This window comes from Camellia sinensis, chromosome 8, assembly GCF_055761805.1.
Source record: "Camellia sinensis isolate YWXY chromosome 8, ASM5576180v1, whole genome shotgun sequence".
In the NCBI taxonomy this organism is placed as follows: Eukaryota; Viridiplantae; Streptophyta; class Magnoliopsida; order Ericales; family Theaceae; genus Camellia; species Camellia sinensis.
In genome coordinates this window covers 108,062,638-108,084,039 of record NC_138968.1, presented here as the reverse complement: position 1 = coordinate 108,084,039, position 21,402 = coordinate 108,062,638, and the positions used below count along the sequence as shown (strand labels likewise).

The following is a 21,402-nucleotide window of genomic DNA, read 5'->3' as shown; positions in this document are numbered from 1 at the left end:
AATATCTACATAAACAGAAATTATAAAATGGCTACAAAAAAAAAAAAAAAATAGTGAATGGACTGGATAAAGGAGATTGCAATACAATAAATTATTAATGTTGAGATAAATAATCCTTGAATTCTTTTATTAGAAGTGATATGTATTTCATATTTATTTTGTCATGTGATTAGATGTTTAGAAATAAGAGAATCTCTAACAATATCCTCCCTAATTTTTCTTTAAATTAAAGTTAAAAAGTGTACTTCCTATTTTAGGGTACCACTTTTTCGACTATCATCTCCAACAATACTTCCCATTTTTTTTTCTATATGTTTTAAATATTTTAAAAATATTTTTTTCTTTATCATTTTTTATTAAAAATATTTTTCCAAGCTTTCTTCTCTCCTTCACTATTTGAGAAAAAAAATATGAGGAATGAGAGAGAGAAAAAAAATATATTTTTAATTATAGTGAGTGATTAAAGCCTCCCTAAATGTAGGGAGTCAAATGTTCACTTTATTAAATAGGGAGTTGAGTAGGGAGACTATTGGAGATAATTATTTTGTATTTAACTACTTAAAGTAGGAAAAAGTGCGAATAGGTAAATTATTGGGGAATAAATATATTATTTTGTATATTCACCCAAAAAAAAGTATATTATTTTGCATTTGATTTTTTTTTGGAGTAATTTATAAAATAAAATAACATAAAGAAATTATACAAGAATACCAGGGGCATACCCCATGCCCTAGCTAACAGCTATACAAACGCAAAACAAAACCACAAAAGACCAATTGGTTTTTGCGACAGCAGATTAAACTGTTGCAAAAAAGAGGGTAAAAAACACGGAAGCATTTGCGACGGCGCGCTTCCCATCGTAAAAATTGGTTTTTGCGACGGCAGATTAAATTGTCGCAAAAAAGAGTTTTAGCGACGGCGTTTAACTATCGGCAATAAAACTACACCGGTCGTGTGTTAAATGCCGAAGTATTAGCGACGACGCTTTGAACCGTCGCAAAAAAAATTTGTTTTGAGATGGCATAAGTTTGCGGTCGCAAATATTCGACAATTTGCGACGGCAAATGTCCGTCGCAAAAGGAAGACTTATTTAAACGGCATCGTTTTATACATAATTATGTATCATTTGCGACGGTGTACAACGTACCGTTGCAAAAAGTTAAAAAAAAAAATTGCCCTGCTCTTCCCTTTCATCTTGCCGCTCGATCTGTTGGATCGAAATCCCTAATTGTTTGAAACAAAATTTTTTCCCCCAAAATCCCCAAACGAACGGCGAAGGGCTCTCTCTAGACGAGCAACGAACGGCGAGCAGGCTAGCGGTGGTGCGGCGACGACGACAGCTACTCAGCGTATGCTCTCTCTCTCTCTCTCTCTCTCTCTCTCTCTCTCTCTTCTCTACGTAGTCACCGTATCTTTGTCATTTGGGCCACTGATTTTTTCAAATTTGTTGAGTTGATTCTGTTGGTGGCTTTATTTATTTATTTTTATTTATTTATTATTTTGTTATTTTGGTAAAGAGGTACCATCTCTCCTTCTCTCTGTTTTTCCATGATCTTCAGTGTTTTGTATGTATTTTGTTTGTGCATGTGAATTTGTGTGTATATGTCAAGGATTGGATGCATTTATTTTCTGCTATATGTTTGATTTAGTTAACATTCAATATTTGAAGCATGTTATTTTGGTCAAAGATTGGCTATTCCTTTTCTTTTTGATCTTTTTTTTTTTTTTCCTTTCTTGGTGTTCTTGAATTGTCTCAAAGAGAGCCATTTGTAGATTTAATGGCTTACATTGATGCCCCTTCCATCTTCAAAGTTTTTTTTTTTTTTTTTTTTTTTTTTTTTTTTTTTTTTTTTGATTAGCCCTCCATTTTATTCTAGTCCTTTGTCTCAATTTTTTAGCTGGCTTATTTTTGTTTCATTAAAGACATAAATAAGCCTAAAAAATACACAACTTATAAGTTGCAGCCAAAATAAAGTGATCTATATTCTTCCAAATTAAAATTTCGTAATGTTCCATTTCGAAATGAGTAATTTCCATTGAAGAAGTAACACTTACCAAGAGTTTGGATAAATATGAACAGAAGCAAAATCAACACCAAGAACTTGATGGTTCCTGATAAAGTCAGTTCCAACTTCTTGAGCAAATTTATTTGGGTTCAATTGAACCTTGTTAGGTGTTAAGGGACCATAAAATCCTTCCAACCCAATCCCAACTAAGTGGTTTGGATCAATGCTCTTCACGTACACTTCCATTTCTTCTATCCATTCCTGAAAAACAGGGACGTCTAATATATTAATTTCCTAAACATTATAGTTCAATTACTGAGTATAAGCACAAGACATATTTCCATTCACGTTAAAGTGTGATTTTCTTGCATACAAGTTTAACCAATCTTTGTGATTCTGTTACTTGCAGATACCTGAAACTTTTATGCAAAATCCTAGCTGGTGAAGGAAACAAACCTGCAGTTTATTCCCAGAAGGATCTGAGACACACCGTAGTTCATTCATTAGTTCCCAGGTGAAAATTGTCGGATCATCCTTGTAAGTAATGTTGCTGATTGTATTCACTCTATTCAGCACTGTCTACAAGTTAAAATATTGGGAGGGAGAGAGGGAGCAAAATTAGACTTCACATTGAAAACACAAAGGTGACCTCACTATTGCAAAGTTGTTCACTGAGCATGTCTATGTCAAACTTAAATTTAAAGGCTATTTATTTGACATTAAAAACTGAAGGATAGTTATAAAAACAGCGACTGTGCTATGAACACGCAAAATTCAAAGAACCTTTGTTTTACATATGTATCTCATTCTATGAAATCTTGATGTGCAAACTTAGATTTATTCTAAAAGTAGTAATTAAGGAACATGCCTTGACATGGGCCTTGTAGTAGGTTTTGAGAGTTGGATGAGTGAAGAAGTCATCATCTGAAGTCAAATTCAAGCCAGCAGCTTTACCCCATTTCACGCATTGTGGTTTGCCACCAAATGCATCCTAGTTGTTGGTTAATGATAATATGAGTCTGATCTTGTACTTCCTTGCTTCACTGACTACAAAATCCAAGGCCTGTAATTCATTGAGAAAAAATAAAAGAAAAGAAAATGAGGAGGAATTTATATACTTACTCCATAGTAAATGCTTACGTAATTGCCTACATTTACAGTCATTGAGAAAAAGAATGACCTTAAAAACATTTTCATCATAGACAGAGGGTGAAATTTGAAGAGCTCGCCATTGGCCATCGTTGAAAGCCCAAGTACGACAAACTGTTAGACCCACAGAAGATGCTTGCTGAAACACCTCACTCACTTTTCCTCTTGTTGATTGATCTGCACCAAATACCATCAACCAGTATGTGTTGAACCCATTCACATAGAATTGTTTCTCATTCACCAGTATATTGTTTGTTTTAGTTCTAAATATATTTTGTTTAAATTGTTTGTCCTGTTTTATGGTTTGTAAAAGTATGTATTTTGTTTAAATTCTGCTATGAAACATTGATCACATAGTCGGACACAGAATACACAAGAATGAATAAGCTTTTATAGGGTTGGTTTCGTGTATTTCACTTTCAAAAAATCTTATCAGTATTTGTACACATTTTGTCTGTGTTCATGGTTTGTTTATATCTTCTTCATTGTAGTGTATTCATTCACATTCGATTCCCATCTCTCTCTCTCTCTCCCCTTGTGATTTCTCTGAATCGTTGCAGAATTTGTGGGCTAGGGAGCATTGAAGTAGTAGGGAATAGCATACACTGTTTTTGAATTTCGTGGCCAGGAAAGTTGTTAAATATGCAGACTCCAAAGGCAAGGTAACTTCAATGGCTTTGATGGGTGTTCCCTTCCATTAATAGAATGCTTGGCAAGTTGCTTGGTGGAATTTATGGGTTGTTGTTTTGTTCTCCCAATCAGTGAATTTTGCATTTATGACTAAATACAACATTTTTATAGTGGGAGTTTTTTTTTTAATTTTTTTTTCAATTTATATGTATATTTTGGATTTTAGAACTGCATAATAGACATTCGTCTCTTATCCTATTGATTCCATCAGCTATCTCCTTCTCCATTGGAGTTGTAAGTGCCCATTATCACTATGTCCGATGTGGTACGTAAGAGGACATCAGTGGCACCACCATCAGAGGAGGCATCACATCGACCACCATCAGAAGGGCCATTAGTGCCACCACTATCTGACCAGCCACTGTAGCGACCACTATTAGTGGCATCACCATTAGAGGAGGCATCACAGCGAGCACCATTAGTGCCACCGCATCGACCACCATTAGTGGCACCACAGCAGCTATCATCTACTCAGCCTCCACGCCTACCATTGGTGCGTCCACCATTAGTGGCACCACCATTAGAGGAGGCATCACAGCGAGCACCATCAGAGGGGCCATTAGTGCCACCGCTTCGACCTCCATCAGTGGCACCACAGCAGCTATCATCCCGACTAGAGTCATCAGCTTATGAGCCATCCGTAGGTATATAAATTTGCTTTGTGTTGTATGAAAATTATTTAAATATATATTTATTTGTTCTCATTACGTATAACTTGTTTATTTTCATTGTATTTTTCAGACCCTTCGACTTCTTCACAGCCTCCCTCAGGAATAAGAAATTGATTTGTATTGACATTATTTAAATTTGCATTTATTTATTATCATTGCATATTGTTTATTCTTATTGTATCTCGCAGGTCATGTTAGTTCTTCATCAACCTCGAGTAGGCGTGGTAGAGGATGTGCCAAGGGCATTAGGGAGTGGGGTACTGGTACAAAGTTGGACATACAATTTGATGAAAATTATTGTCCAATAGGGGATAACGTGTCTAAGTTAACTACTCAACTTGGCATTATTGTGCGAAATGGTAACATTGTTCCTCTTGCTTTTCTTGACTGGAACACTGTGCCTGATGACATTTTTGATGCTATCTGGAAGGATGTGAAGGTAAAAGTATATTTTTGTCCAAAAATTTAAATTCCAAAATTGTGTTATTATTATTTAAACTTTGAAATTGTGTTTTATAGGACAATTTGAATATATGTCCAGAGAAGTACAAGCCAATCTGCATGAAAAACTGTAACAACATATGGAAGGATCACAAGAATAAGATTAAGTCTAAGTATTTCAAGCCTAGAAGCGAAGATCCTAATCTGAAGGATGATGTTCCTTTGTACATTGTGCCAAGCTAGTGGAAAGAACTTGTGGAGTATTGGCGTACTTCCGATGCTGAGGTATACAAATAAGTTATATGTATGATATGTAAACATACAAATCATATTTATATACTTATATTTGTTGAACCTGTTATAGAAAATTGCAACTAGGAACGCTAAAAATCGGCGAGCTCATGGCATAGCTCATACCATAGGGCGTACTACTTTCGCTCAGATACGACATGAGGTTTATATTTTATTGTTTTATTTTTGTATATAAATAAAAATTGTATATTTGCAAATTATTTGGATTCTAATTTTCATATTTCTAAAAAAATGTAGATGACCAATAAGGGGGAGTCTACTGATAAGATGAATGTTTGGCTTATGACACGTAGAGCAGACGACCCAGAGGTTATCCAGACCTTGGTAGTTTCCAAACACCTTTGATTGTATTTAAAGTTTATTTTTTATTTTTTGTGTGTCAACCATCTTAATTTGGCATATACTTGTATGTCTTATTCAATACAGGATGAGTTTAATGGCCAACTCTCTATGCTACCTGAGGATTGTCGGACTTTGGAGGCTAGGAATGCCATTTCCATGAGTTGATAGGTCATGACAATCATGGATATTGTCGCACATACGGGAGAACTGTGCCTCGGAGAGCAGTGTATAAAGATGGTGCTGGGCCATCACAGTCAGCACCCCAGCCATCGACTATTGTTCAGATCACCCAGCAGGTTCGTGCGGAGCTAAGGGATGAGTTGAGGGAGGAGCTGCGAGCAGAGTTCTCTACACATTTACAGTAGCTGAGAGCTGAGATGATGGCCTTTGTGCCATAGAGGGCAAATGTGGATCCCAACAGATAGGTTCGATATAAATTAAATTGTTTGATAGTTAAATTTTCACACAACATTAGGTATAAAATTCGAATATGATTAACACATTATGCATTGACTATCATAGGCTCCTGATGCATCGAGTGGCCACCGGGCATTTAGGGAATCTGCAGAAGATAAGAATCCATATACACCACCACCAGAAGATTAGGTATAAAATGTATCTTTACATTCTAAGCTAAAATGTATCTTTGAATTCTTTGCATTGTAAGCTAAGAGACTTGTGGGAGAAAACAAGACTCAAATCGGGTTCTTGGATTAGGAGTTAGAGACGGATTTCACTCTAGGCAAACTAGTTCTTTAAGAAACTTGAATTCGAGGTGTTAACGCCCCAAAATCACCAAAAGGGGTCGGTTTAGCACGAAACTTGGCACACACGACCGCCTAGGCACGAGAGACTTGTGGGAGAAGATGGGACTCCAATGGGGTTCTCGGTTTGGGAGTTAGAGCCCTATTTCGGTCTAGGCAAACTAGTTCCTTAAAAAACTTGAATTCGAGGTGTTGATGCCCCAAAATCACCAAACGGGGTCGGATTGGCACGAAGCTTGGCACACACGACTGCCTAGGCACGAGAGACTTGTGGGAGAAAATGGGACTTCAATGGGGTTCCCGGTTTGGGAGTTAGAGCCATATTTCGGTCTACGCAAACTAGTTCCTTAAGAAACTTGAATTCGAGGTGTTGACGCCCCAAAATCACCAAACGGGGTCAGATTGGCATGAAACTTGGCACACACGACCGCCTAGGCATGAGAGACTTGTGGGAGAAGACGGGACTCCAATGAGGTTCCCGGTTTGGTTAGAGCCATATTTCGGTCTAGGCAAACTAGTTCCTTAAGAAACTTGAATTCGAGGTGTTGACGCCCCAAAATCACCAAACAAGGTCGGATTGCCACAAAACTTGGCACACATGACCGCCTAGACACGAGAGACTTGTGGGAGAAGACGAGACTCTAATAAGGTTCCCGGTTTGGGAGTTAGAGCCCTATTTCGGTCTAGGCAAACTAGTTCCTTAAGAAACTTGAATTCGAGGTGTTGATGCCCCAAAATCACCAAACGGGGTTGGATTGGTTCGAAACTTGGCACACACGACTGCCTAGGCATGAGAGACTTGTGGGAGAAAACGAGACTCCAATGGGGTTCCCGGTTCGGGAGTTAGAGCCATATTTCGGTCTAGGCAAACTAGTTCCTTAAGAAACTTGAATTCGAGGTGTTGATGCCCCAAAATCACCAAACGGGGTCGGATTGGCACAAAACTTGGCACACATGACCGCCTAGGCACGAGAGACTTGTGGGAGAAGACGGGACTCCAATGGGGTTCCCGGTTTGGTCGTTAGAGCCATATTTCGGTCTAGGCAAACTAGTTCCCTAAGAAACTTGAATTCGAGGTGTTGATGCCCCAAAATCACCAAACGGGGTCGGATTAGCACAAAACTTGGCACACACGACTGCGTAGGCATGAGAGACTTGTGGGAGAAGACGGGACTCCAATGGGGTTCCCGGTTTGGGAGTTAGAGCCCTATTTCGGTCTAGGCAAACTAGTTCCTTAAGAAACTTGAATTTGAGGTGTTGACCCCCCAAAATCACCAAACGACGTCAGTTTAGCACGGAACTTGGCACACACGACCGCCTAGGCACGAGAGACTTGTGGGAGAAGACGGGGCTCAAATTAGGTTCCCGGTTTGGGAGTTAGGGTTGGATTTCTATCTAGCCAAAATTATTTACTTAACTATCTTTGTAATTATATAGTAGTTAATTTTTTATGTTTTTTTTTTGTAATTAAAATATTAACACATAATTATATTTTCATTAATTATTTTTATTTTTTATTTTCAGATATTTCCTGAGTAGCAGTTTGCTTCTTGTGGAATGCAAGCGTGTGAAGATTGTGACAAACTTTTGTTTTCGTAACCCACGGAAGAATCATGACGAATACTTTTATTTTTTATTTACGTTATTTAGATTTGTGAACATTATGTATGTATTACGCAACATTATGTGATGAGATAATTTTGATGATGTGTTGTTATGAATGGAAGAATACTTTAATTATGGATGAATTTTTATTTATATACAGGAATTTTTATATTATTATATAATTATCGTTTTTTTTAGTTATTTTCATTTAATACAGGTAATTTTCATATTTCTAATAATTGTGTTGCAGTTTCTTTTTTTTTTTTTTTTTTTTTTTTTTGAGACGGTATCATACTGTCTCAAAAAAGCTTTTTTGCGACGGTAGCATAGCCGACGCGAAAGATATTGGCATTATTAGTTAATTGAAACAAAAGGCCTTTAGCGACGGTATCCTTCACCGTCGCAAATACTATTTTTAGCGACGGTATTTTTACCGTCGCAAATAACCATTTTAGCAACGGCATTTTTTCTGTCTCAAATAAAACTTTTAGCGACGGTATTTTTACCGTCGCAAATAACCTTTTTAGTGACAGCACCACAGTGCCGTCTCAAAAACTTCAAATTTCTACACATTAATAGCGACAGTATTTTGCCGTCGCTAAAAGGCACTTTTGCCGTCGCCTATATTTTGCGACGGCGTCATACCGTCGCTAAAGGCCTTTAGCAACCCCCTTTGTTGCGTCCCCCCTATTCCGTTGCCAAAAGCTCGCTGCCGTCGCAAAAAAACTTTTGAGACAGGGTTTTGGGTATTTGCGACGGTATTTTACCGTCGCAAAAAAGAAAATTTTTTGTAGTGCAAGAAAAAAAAACACCAAAGCTAAGACAGCCCAAACCAAACAAAGAACAAGACAGCAGGAGACATGCAGCTCCAGCAGCCCAACACAGCCACCCAGCAACCACACAGAACAGCAGCTGAAGACCAAAGGCTGCAAGAGCCACAAGCCACCTGCTGAAAAAACAAACCCAATATGCTCCAATCACCAGTTCAGCAACCACACAGATAATGGAGAACTCGAACAGGATCTACAAAGGAGAACATTGTATTTGAATCTTTAGTTGGAAAATTATAAAGAAGTATAACTGCATAAAAGATTATTTTATTCTTTTAAATTGTTTACCGAGCAATGACTATGCTAAATTTGACAATTTATTATTTTATTTTTTGGTTGAGATTTGTAACATGCTTTCTTTTATTATTTTATCAATTAAAAAAAAATTATTAAACAATTTTAAGAAACAATTCTAATATTTAAAAAAAAATATTACATATGTTTGCAAAATATAGTCCACACTTCAAAACTATAAACCAAAAATAAATATATCCTACTTGAATATCTAATCCATTCACAACATAAACTAAAAATTGAGCTCAAAACAAACAAAAAAAAAGAGAGGAGAAATTTATACACTTGGGGGTAATGCTAATTTTGTCAAATGAGCTGTGCATAAATGGCATAAACAAAAATTTCACATATATTAATAATGCACACTCATGCAAACATTATAAGATTTCGTATATCCAAGATCTGTCAAGCATCATTGTCATACAAACCAGAACTTATATACAGAAACGGTTGAGTATGGCCAACAAGAGAAAGAAATAGAAAATCAAAAGATCAAAGAAACAAAAGCCTCGCTCATGAGGCGCTCATGACAGACTTCACAAAACTTGATTTCCTTTACATGTACGCTAAAGCTGGGTTGGATGTTTCGTTGCTCATTTATATACATATAAATATAGAGTGAGCTAACGCCAAGTGAATAACATTAGAGTAAAGGGTTTATGTAAATGAGTTCTAGTAATTGACATAAGCATATATATATATATATATATCATGAGCAATACGTAACAGAACGACCTCGGGTCCAACGTATAACAGTAGTACAAAATAAAATTGATCATATCATGACAGAACGACCTCGAGCCCAATCATTTATAGTTGTATTATGACCATTCGGTCAACTCATAATAGATAATCAGACTTATCAGATATTCAGAACGACCTTGGGTCTATCTTATCAAATGTCACTATAAGAAAAATCACCTTTGGCGACTAAATTTTTAGTTGCCAAAAGTCCATTTTTAGTCGCCAAAGTCGACTTTTTAGTTTCCCCGACTAAAATTTTTAGTCGCCGCTTTTGTCGTGAATACATGGTCGTCGGAGGTATTGACGACTAAAACTTTTTTAGTCGGCAAAAAACAGGTCTTTAGCGACCAAAGTTTTAGTCGCCAATAGTGATTTACACTTTTGAAAATCATACATTTAGCGACTAATCGTTTAGTTGCCAATACTCACTGAATCGCCAACTAAACCGTTTAGTCGCCAAAATAAAGACTTTTGGTGACTAACAATTTTAGTCGCCAAAGGAGCTTCCGTGAAAAAAAAAAACCAACTTTTTTACTTTTTCTGAGACTCGAATCACCAACCTGTCCCACATGCTAAACCTTTAGCAACACACTCTCTCCACTATGCCACTACAACACCACATGAATATATATGCAATATATATTATTTATATAATATATTGACCCGTATTAATATAAAACTATATATATATATATAATTATTCTTATTCAATATAATTTATGTAAAAAATCAATTATTTATTAAAAAAAATTGAGGCCACTTTTGGCGACTAAATCCATTATTTAGTCGCCAATTCTGTAATTTTGGGCTGCTAATTATTTTTTAGTCGCTAAAAAAATAAGTTCCGCCTAAAAATAAACAGTTTTGGAGACTAAACCTGTTTTTAGTCGCCAAAAACGTCCCCTTTTGGCTACTAAATTGAATTTTAGTCACCAATTGCCTGTTTTTAGCTACTAATTTTTTTTTAGTAGCCAAAAGGCTTCACTTTCAGCGACCAAACTATTTTTAGTCACCAAAACACGTATAATCGGCGACCAAACTATTTTTTAGTCGCCAAAACCTATACTTTTGGCGACTAAATTATTTTAGTCGCCAAAAACCGTCACTTTTGGCTACTAAAAAACCTTTAGTCGGTAAAACCCATATAATCGGCGACTAAATTGATTTTTAGTCGCCAATAACTATACATTTGGCTACTAAATTGTTTTAGTCGCCAAAAGTCTTCACTTTTGGCTACTAATTCCATTTTAGTCGCCGACAATGGCACTTTCAGCGACGAAAATAAATTTTTTAGTGGCCATTTCTGCATTTTCTTGTAGTGTGTATGGAACGACATTTGGTCCATTTCAATTACATAGAACGACCTTAGGTCCAATTCAAGTGTATCGAAAGGACCTTGGGTCCATCACACATATTTGTGACACATCAATCACATTTACAGATGTCACATTGATAAGACAGACAGAAACTCATTTACGCTTACAAAATCACAAATTCGAAAAGGCTTATCGCATAAGGGCATTCAGAAAAAAAAGTAAGAAAATATCTTCACTAAGATATTACTCACAGTGATTCAGTTGTTGACTTGTTCTCGCGAATGATCCTACGCAATACATCAACGCAGAAATATTGAATTCATTGCTTAATCGGATTGTTCTTTAACTTACTCAATTCTTTTAGGCCTCATTCTAACCCTTTAATTCATTTAGGGTGTTCAATTTATGCCTAAGAATGCTTAAAAAGGAATGAGAATGCACACTTGATCAGAATATTTTCAAAATTTGCTAAAACAGAGCACTTCGCTCGTGTCATGACCCAATTCCGCCCTTAGTAGAATGATGTCGTGATGGCCTGTAATCCGAGATTATCGAAGGCCAACTTACAAAGATTCACACAACAGAGTATATATATGGGGCATACATGTCCGGAATCATAAATTTAAATCTAATTATTCCATAAGAGCTGTGCATAGATCAAATGAAATGGCATATGTCTTAACATAGTTTTACAACTTGAATACCACATAAAATAAAGTACATCTTACATCTTGATCAAAAGGCTTCTCAAGCCAAAACATACAAAAGAAATGAACTAAAAGCCAAGAAGCATAATCTTCAAGATGCTAGCAAAACATGAATCCAAAACAACTTGCAAATAACATCTTAGGCGCCACCCCCCTCTTGCTCAACACCTGCATATATATAAGGGAGAGGGGTGAGCTGAAAACTCAGTGAATGATATACATAATAAAGGTTTGAATGAATGATATCTGAGATCTTGCAAAACATTTCATATCATAACTTGTAACAAAGCAAGGGATGAACCAAGTTCATCAATCAAAGTCTTTCAAAGCTTCAAGGGATGCTTACTAGCATCTACATAATACAAGGGATGACATTCCTGACAAAACAAGGGAATAATCGACCTGGAATCAATTAGACGAGCCTACCCACTAAAGCCGTCGGTGGCAAGGGAGATATCTCAAACGAGGGTATTAGTTGCATTATAGTCCCCTAGCACTAAGGACTTTCCAAGAATGTCATCAAAACAAACATAATACTTGATACAAAAATTAAGGGATAATCATTCATGCTTGATCAAATACTTTTCCAAAACAAGCAAAGCTTTTATCCAAAACATTATAACATAGCTTCATTAAAAATACCACTCACAATAGCTCTTCGGGTGTAGGGATTAAGGCAAGAATCCAAGGCATACAATCATATAGCAAAGTCTACTAAATGCATTTCAAGAAGACAAGAAGGAATGCTCAAAGATGGTTATGCAATGCATTCTCAAAACAAGATTCAAATGAGTAAGAAAGATCCCGTCATTTATTTCCAAAACCAAGTCAAGATAAAACAAAGCATGTGCTAGGAGTCAAATCACTGTTTTTCATCTTGGAAAAGCATGCTGGGTGTAAACTAGGTCTTGGAATGGATGCATAGAGATGATCTGGGCCGAAATGGCCTAACTGGGTGCACTCAGGAGGTCATGGCTAAGGTTCCACAACCCTTGGCCGAGGTGTGGCCTCCTTGGTCTAGGTGTGCAGCTACTTGGCGAGATGTTACAAGGTGTCGGCAAAGGTGTACCATGGTCGGCCTAGGTGTGCAGTGGTTGGCCTAGGTGTTCATGCAAGATAGACTAAGGTGCAAGTGATCATGCTAGGTAGGCCAAGGTGAGATACGATACTTGGCCTAGGTGTGAGGTCTGGGCAAGAGTGGGTCTTAGGGACCACATTTAGGGAAATAGTGAAGTCTAGCAGTTTGGGTTTCCCCTTGAAGAACATGAACATGAAGAGCATGAAGAACATGAATGCTAGAATCATAACTTTTTATTCAAAATCTAAGATTTCATGATATAAGTTCAAAAACATGGACCTGGGTACCCATGGAGATTTCATGAAAACAAACACAAAACATGGAACTTGATACAAACTTTCGGATCAAAATATGGTTTTCTTTCAAGAACACAAGAACATCACTTTCTCTTTCTAAAACAAAACTTTAAATCAATGCATGGCTCATGAATCGTGCTGGATCATGCAATGCGATCAAATAATCATAAAGAATAACAAGAGTAGATCAAGAATCTAACCTCGAAATGTAAATCCAACGGTTCAAGGTACGAAGATCAAGCTTGGAAATCTAGTTCTCACTCTAAGAACTTGTCTTCTTCTTCCTAGAGCTTCTCTCTCTACAAGGCAAAGATATGACAAATGATATGGGTTCCTCACTGCTAGCTGGCGTAAACCACTACTAGGACACGTGGCATCACCTGATCAAATCTCCTCAAAAAGGTGCCAGAATGAAAACACAAGAGTATGACAAAGTGTGTATAACAAGTAAGGTGGCATGGGCACTCTGACAAGGCAATGATCCTAGATCAAAACACAGGCTTCGAGCAAGAAAGGTTTCTCTGATCTTAGCTAGGGAGGATAACACTTGACCTACGTGTGCCACACCTTGGCCTAGATGTGCCACACCTCGGCCTAGGTTGTGCCAGCCCGGGAACAAGATTGTTAGGTGTCAGCTAAGGTGCACAACAAGGCTGCAAGGTTCAAGGATCAAAGATCTTGGATGCCTAGATGATACGCATCTCGGCCTAGGTGATACACATCTTGGCCTAGGTGATGAACACCTTAGCCTAGATGATGCACATCTCAGCCAATATGCCAGGGTGAAGGTGGAGGTCAACCAAAGTGGTTCTAAAATGGTTCCAAAATGGTCCTAGGTGTTGACGCATAACAACCTAGGTGTAAGAGGTTTAAAGTTGTGACCTAGGCATAAGATAGCAATGATAGAGAGCCTAGGTTCAACACACACAAAGCAAGGAACAAAGCATGCATACAACACTTAGGCAAAGATGATAGTACAAAACAAGACAGGAACCATTACTTAGGCAAAATGAATCAAAGTCTGCTAATGCAAGTTTAACAAACCAAAATCATGTAAATTCACGTGAACATGACTAAGACAAGAATGAGGGTTGTTGTAGCTCGAGCGCAACATTAGTTGCTCGACCGAACCATTTGGTCTACAAAAGTACTAGATGGTCCGAATCTACACTCGATGTGCGCTCAAGCCAAGGTGCAAAATAAAAGGGGGTTGCTTGAGCGGTAACTTGGTCGCTTGAGCCAACCGTAATTGTCTACAAAAATACTGGATGCATGCAATGTGTGCTTGAGCGACTGATTGTCCGCTTAAGCAATGCGCTAGAATTCTGGAAATTCCAGAACAGGGTTGAGCTTCAACACTTGTATTTCCATATCAATTTCTTGCATGGCTTGACAAAACTTTGAAAGCACTTATAAAATCTTCCAAAAACATTAATACAAAGCCAATTCTCAAAAATCAAAGATCAAGGCTTCAAGAATTCTTCAAATAAAATCCAAATCTTTATGCATGTTGATTTTAAGTTTCAAATTCTATTCCAAAGTTTCAAAACATGCAATTCACTTTCAAAACCCTGTAATTCATGTATACATGTACAATTTATCTTTCAAATTCAACATGGATGAGATAATTATGTTCAAAAATAGTAAAACTCAACCAAACTATGCATGCATGTATGAATTATGTCTAAATTCAAAAATCTTAGCTTAATTCTTGTACTCAATCACATAATTCTCTTGAATTCACAAATGAAATAACTTAGCTTCACGAAGTAGGGTTCAAAAGCTTACCTAAAGTCTTCAATTGAGCTCAATTTAGCAAGTTCTTGAGTTGTCTTCCTTGATTCTTTAATCCTTAAGCAAAAGTCTTCAAATTCAAGGTCTTTCTCTCTCTACAATTGAATTCTCTCTCTTTAAAGCTCTCCATCTTAGAATTTTTTAGCTCAAAATTATGATTAAGGCTTCAAGCTCTTAATTACAACATATTTATACTTGAGGATTAGATTAGGGTGTTAATCAAGGCTGAAGATTAACTAATTACACTTAGTTCTACTTAGTTTAATCTAATTAATTTAGATTGAATCAAATTTTAATCAAATTTCCTAATAGGCTCTGAAAATTATGTTGATCCCAATAAGTTAACTAATTTCGGTTTTTGATGCGATTAAGGCCTTCAATTTTCATATCAGAGTAGAAATCATAACAGATTTTCCTACAATCAACAGATATAAAGTCAAAAACATATTCATTACATATTTATCACTCAAATTCACACTTAGCACATAAGCATATGCACAATTAAGGAATTAAAAGCATAATAGAGAACGGGGTTGTCATAGTCTTCCCTCCTTTAAGAAGTTTGGTCCTCCAAACTTGTGTTACCTTGAGTCGGAAACAACTCGAGGTACCTTTGCCTCATTTCATCACCTTTTTTCCAAGTCGTTTCCGTGCCATAGTATTCCTTCCATTCCACTTTTACCATGGGATTTGATTTGTTCCTCTGCTTGACTTGTTGATCGATAATTTGATTTGGTTATTCTTCATTGATCATATCATCATCGAGAGCTATTCGATGATGGTCAATAACATGGAATAGATCTCGGAGATAGCCCCTCAATATTGACACATGAAATACATTGTGCATTTGTTCCATTCCCGGTGGTAAAGCAACTTGGTACGCAACTGGGCCAAGTTTTTCCAAAATCTAAAATGCCCCAATGTATCGAGGTGATAATTTACCTTTCTTGCCAAATCTCGATTGACCTTTCATTGGAATTACCCTTATGAACACATGGTCACCTATTTCATACTCAAGAGCCCTTCTTCTATGATCCCCATAGCTCTTTTGTCGGCTTTGTGTTATTTTGAGCCTTTGCTGAATGACTTTAATCTTTTCAGTGATTATTTGCACAATCTCGGGTTCGAGCAAGACCCTATCCCTAACTTCGGTCCAACATATCAGAAGCCTACATTTTCTACCATACAAAGCTTCATATGGTGCCATGCCAATGCTAGAATGGAAACTATTGTTGTATGTAAATTCCGCCAGTGGCAAATAGGTTTCCCAACTCCCTTGAAAGTCTAGAGCACACATTCTGAGCATATCCTCTAAAGTCTGAATAGTTCTTTCTGATTGCTTGTCAGATTGTGGATGGAATGCTTGTCAGATTGTGGATGGAATGCGGTACTAAACTTCAATTCCATTCCCATTGCTCTTTGAAGACTTTTCTAGAATCTAGACACAAATTTTGGGTCTGTATCTGAAACAATAGATACTGGTACTCCATGCAAACGAACAATTTCATCAATGTAAATTGCAGCCAATCTATAAGCATCATAGCTAGCTCTCACGGGTAAGAAATGTGTGGATTTAGTCAACGTATCTACAATAACCCAGATAGAGTTCATACCTCTTGGTGTCCGAGGTTGACCTACAACAAAGTCCATGGTTTTATGCTCTTATTTCCATTCCAGAATAAGAAGAGGTTGAAGTAATCTCGCCGATTTTTGATGTTCAACTTTGACTTGCTGACATTGAAGGCACTTAGACACATATTCTGTAATTTCCTTTTTCATGTTAGGCCACTAATACCTTTGTTTCAAATCTCGGTATGTTACCCGGATGCATTGCAAATTTGGGCTTGTGAGCTTTTTCTAAAATTCTCTTTTTCAACTCAGGAATGTTCAGGACATAGAATCTTCCTTGAAATCTCAACACTTCATTTTCAACATTGAACCCCAGTTTTGGATTCGATTCAAATTCATCAATCATTTTCCTGAGGAATTCATCCTTCCTTTGCGTTTTCTTCATCTCATCAATGATCACCGGTTGTGCTGAAATGACACCTATCAACCCGCCCTAATCATGTAATACCACTTCAATTTTGAATCTTTCTATGTCTTGCAATATCTCTCTTTGCTCAGTCAGCAAACATGCCAAATTTCCCGTTGTCTTTCTACTCAAAGCATCAGCTACGGTGTTGGTTTTACCTGGATGATACTAAATTTGAAGATCATAATCTTTAATTAACTCAAGCCATTTTCTCTGTCGCATATTCAGTTCCTTCTGAGTGAAAAAGTACTTTAGACTTTTGTGATCAGTATAAACTTCACATTTTGCTCCATACAGATAGTGGCGCCAGATCTTCAAGGCAAACGCAACTTCCTTAATCTTTTGTGGGTCTATTGAAACTCCATCTCTGTTAATAACATGCCCTAGAAACACAACTTCATCTAACCCAAATTCACATTTCTTCAGTTTAGCATATAATTTCTTCTCTATAAATGTTTGCAAAACTGTTATCAACTGTTGTTTGTGTTCTTTTCTACTTTTCAAATAAATCAAGATATCATCAATAAATACTACTACAAATTCATCAAGGTAGGATTCAAAAATTCAGTTCATAAGGTCCATAAATGCTGTAGGTGCATTTGTAACCCCAAATGGCATAACCAAAAATTTGTAATGTCCATACCTTGTTCAAAATGTAATTTTCTCAACATCTTCAACTTTCACATTCAGTTGATGATGCCCAAACCTCAAATCAATTTTTGAAAATACTTATGAACCCTGCAACTGATCAAATAAATCATCAATGCGAGGTAGAAGGTATTTGTTCTTGATCATTACTTTATTCAATTTTCGGTAATCGATCCACAAACGTAAGGTTCCATCTTTCTTTTTCACAAACAAAATTGGCGCACCCCAAGGTGAAGTACTCGGTTGGATAAAACCCTTGTCAAGCAAATCCTGTAGCTATTTCTTCAATTCTTTCATTTCTGCAGTTGACATTTTGTACGAAGTCTTAGAAATGGGTTGAGTACCCGGCATGATCTCAATAGTAAACTCGATTTCCCTGTCAACTAATTCCCCTAGAAATTTCTCTGGAAATACATTTGGAAATTCTTTAACAACAGGAATATCATCTAACACCATATTCATAGGCTGATCAGTCAAAACACTACACAAATAACCCTGACATCCCTTTTTAAGTAGTTTGCATGCTTTTATTGTTGAAATCAAGTAAGGCGGAGGTACTACACCATTACCCACAAATACAAATTCATTATGTCCTGGAGGTCTAAATAAAACCTGTTTTGTCACACAATCAATAGTAACACAGTATTTAGACAACCAGTCCATTCCCAAAATCACATCAAAATGTCTAATGTCAAGATACCACAAATCTACAAATAATGTAGCATCTCCAACACATATTTCACAAGTACGTTATATATATGAGCATAGAACAAATTCCCCAGATGGAGCAGATACACTCAGCAGATATGGCGATGATTCCATGGGTCTATTCAGTCTAGATGCAAATACAATAGATACAAAAGAATGTGTTGAACCTGAATCAATTAGCACATAAGTATCTTGATTACAAATAGAGAGGATACTTCAGACAACAACTTCAGCATTTCGTGTATCACCTAGGACGAGTGCAAAAGCTGTTCCTTGCTTCAGGGTGTCTTTCATGGCTGTGGGTCTTGCAGTGTTTCCTAGAATTGGGATAGATCTAGTTGAACTAGTAGCTGGCCTTCCACCCCTTTGTTCATTTTGGGGACGATCTCTAACCATATGTCCGGTCTTGCCACATCGGAAACATGCCCCAGAAGTGTGATAACAAACTCCCTGGTGTTTCTTGCCACACACATTATAGGTTAGTGTAGAATCTCTTGTCGAATTGGAGGCACTAGATGCTTCCTGATTTTGTTTCTTTGAAGATGATGATCCTTTATTCGAATAAGAACCATGCATCTTTTCTCTCCATTCAAAGGGTCGGTTATGGGATGCCAAATTTACCTCAAACATTAACGCTCGGTCAAGAACATCCACGTATTTTGGCAGTTTCAAGACATTTACTTTTTCTAAAATTGCGTTCCGCAATCCGCCCTCAAACTTTGTCGCCTTTTTATAATCAATGTTGACCATGTGCAGTGCAAACCTGGCCAACTTTGTGAACTTTGCTTCATATTCAACTACTGTCATGTTGCCTTGCTTATGTCCCTCAAACTTAGACACTTTCAGATCATGGACACACTGCGAAAAATATTTTTCGTAGAATATTTCAAGGAATCATGTCCAGACAATCCCTTTATTGTCCTCTCGGATTAGCATCCACCATTTTTTGGCTTCATCCTCTAGAGTGAATACAGCCAATTGAACTCTTTGTGTCTCGACACATAGAAATACATCAAACAATTTCTCTAGTCCAAGGACCCAAGCTTCAGCTTTCAGCGAGTCTACTCCCCCATGGAACAATAGTGGTTTCATTTTCTTAAATTCTTTAGTTAGAGAGATTATACGATCATCAGTTTGATAATCTTGTATAGGCGGTACTGGCATTGACGGAGGTAGATGTGGAGGTGGTTGTTGCTATTGCTGCCTCAATACTTCAGACATATCATGGATTGTCATTTTCATTCTATCTAGTCCGGCCGTTGTTGACTCTTCTATCTCATCAGCCCTTGTTCTCACCATTATCTATATCAACTTGCATTATAATGGACATAGAAATTGCACATATACACATATAGGCACAACAGTTCATATTCCATATATTTACAAGTTTCCAATGCACACAAACAAATACTTATCAGATGAATGCACCTTAAGTCTTTTCTAGACACCTTATCGCTCATTTGGACTGGTGTGCGAGTTATTAACTCGTGTTCTGATATCACTCTATCACGACCCGAACCCATCCCTAGAGATTTGGATCATAACCGGCCAGTAATTATGAGATTACCTACGACCTCATACAGAATACATACATATTTAATAATAAGGGGGTCAGAAGCAGAAGCAGATTAAAAGAAATTTTGTCCAATGAGCTGTGCATAAATGGCATAAATAGAAACTTAACATATATTAATAACTCACACTCATGCAAACATAATAAGATTCCATATATCCAAGATCTTTCAAGCATCATTGTCATACAAACCAAACCTTATATACAGAAACGGTCGAGTATGACTAACAAGAGAAAGAAACATAAAATCAAAAGATCAAATAAACAAAAGGCTCGCTCTTGTGGTGCTCATGATAGACTTCACAAAACTTGGTTTCCTTTACAAGTTCACTAAGGTTGGGCTGGACATCCCGCTACTCATCTACATACATATAAATACAGAGTGAGCTAAAGGCCAGTGAATAACATCAAAGTAAAGGGTTTATGTGAATGAGTTCAAGTAATTGGCATAAGCATTTATTTATATATATATATATATATATATCATGAGCAATACATAACAGAATGACCTTGGGTCCAATCATTTATAGCTCTATTATGACTATTTGGTCAACTCATAACAGATAATTAGACTTATCAGATATTCAGAACGACCTTGGGTCCATCTCATCAAATGTATAGAACGACCTTGGGTCCAATTCAAGTGTACATAATGACATTGGGTCCATCACATATATTTGTGACACGTCAATTACATTTATAGATGTCATATTGATCAGACAGATATAAACTCATTCACACTTACAAAATCACAAATTCGGAAAAGCTTATCGCATAAGGACATTCAGAAAATAAAGTAAGTAAGAAAATATTTTTACGAAGATATTACTCATAGTGATTCAGTTGTTGACTTTTCCTCGCAAATGATCCTACATAATACATCAATGTACATACATTGAATTACATTGCTTAATCGGATTGTTCTTTAACTTACTCAATTCTCTTAGGCCCCGTTTGTTTTGGGGTATAATGGATGGGAGGGGATTTGGATGGAGGTGGGGTTATTTAGTGTTGTGTTTTTTTTGTAGAGTTGGGGAAGGGATTAGGATGGAGGAGGAGATTAAGATGGAGGTAGGAAGGGGATTGTGATGGAGGAGGTGGAGGTGGTATTAGAAAAGTAGTGAGGGGATTAGAAATTTTTTATTTTTTACATATTGGGAATTTTTTTTAAACATTAATGTTTAATTTTTTATATTTTTTATTTGTTTTATTATTTTATATAAAAATAATTTAGCAATTCCTACACTAACAACTATCATCAAAACAAACATAATTTTACTTAATCTCCTCACTATCAATCCTCTACTAACATACCCTCTATTCTACCTCTGAAAACAAACGGGGCCTTAGGTCTCATTCTAACCCTTTAATCCATTTAGGATGTCCAATTCATTCCTAA

The 21,402-nt window shown here is 36.8% G+C and overlaps 1 pseudogene; it reads right to left on the bottom strand.

Annotated features, from left to right (window-relative positions):
- Positions 1–2,051: 2,051 nt before the first annotated feature.
- Positions 2,052–18,178, bottom strand: LOC145797955 (mannan endo-1,4-beta-mannosidase 7-like; annotated as a pseudogene).
- Positions 18,179–21,402: the final 3,224 nt, after the last annotated feature.